Source organism: Mastomys coucha, unplaced genomic scaffold (genome assembly GCF_008632895.1).
Source record: "Mastomys coucha isolate ucsf_1 unplaced genomic scaffold, UCSF_Mcou_1 pScaffold21, whole genome shotgun sequence".
NCBI classification, from domain to species: Eukaryota; Metazoa; Chordata; class Mammalia; order Rodentia; family Muridae; genus Mastomys; species Mastomys coucha.
The window spans coordinates 160,859,672-160,860,530 of NW_022196904.1; the positions used below are offsets into that span (position 1 = coordinate 160,859,672).

Sequence of the window (859 nt, forward strand, 5' to 3'; positions counted from 1 at the left end):
ATAAGAACAATTTTTAGACATTGGATTTCATTGTAATAAGGCTGTACTTCAGTGACCCTCACATCACCTAAGAATTTTACCTCCGTCGTAGCTAAGCTGAGAGTTGACAGTTCTGCTGCGCTGAGGAATGAATTGTAGGCTCGATTTTTGGATACAGATTTCCTGCTATGGTCAAAGCTATTTGACTTGAGTGAGTGACTTTATTCTCAGCCCACAGAGAACAGGTTACATTCATTTAAGAAATGGTGTGTGTATTAAGATGGTCTATCCATAAAGTCATTCACCAACTATTTCAAAGAACAATGGTTCTCCTTGGAGGGGTGGCACATTAGGTACGGGTTAGAATCTGGTTCATTAGCTGTCATAATTTGGAAAAGCATTCATCTCAGAGAAAGAGTAACTTATAGAGTCCTCTTCTTCAAGCTTGATACAAGAGCTACAAATGTCAAGCAAAGCATTCAGTCTCACTCTTTGTTGTTCTCTTACAGGCCACTTTCCTAGTTAACCTTCTATGTTTCTTTTGGGTATATAAATATTTTGAAATATATAATCTGTTCTGAAAGCCATAGTATAGTATAAAAACATCAAATAAATGATACTACTAATAGAGAGGCTGAGATAGGAGAAGCAAGATTTCAAGATCCTTATGTTGTACACAGCAAGACACTGTCACAAGCAAACAAGCTGAAAGTGTACATAGATTGTACAATATTGGACCTATTTCTCCAATTACCAAATTAGAGAGACCATTGGATGACAATCAACAAATTTCTAACTCCTCATAGTTTTGAATTTCAATCGATTAGAATATGTTGGTAATATTAATTTTCATATTAAGATATTAAGAAAAGGTAATTGT

At 35.0% G+C, this 859-nt stretch overlaps 1 protein-coding gene across 2 annotated transcripts in view; it reads left to right on the forward strand.

The window, feature by feature from the left end:
- Nucleotides 1-859, forward strand: part of Ric1 (RIC1 homolog, RAB6A GEF complex partner 1) — an 89,508-nt gene that overhangs the window by 8,753 nt on the left and 79,896 nt on the right. The gene's annotated exons all lie outside the window — the stretch shown is intronic.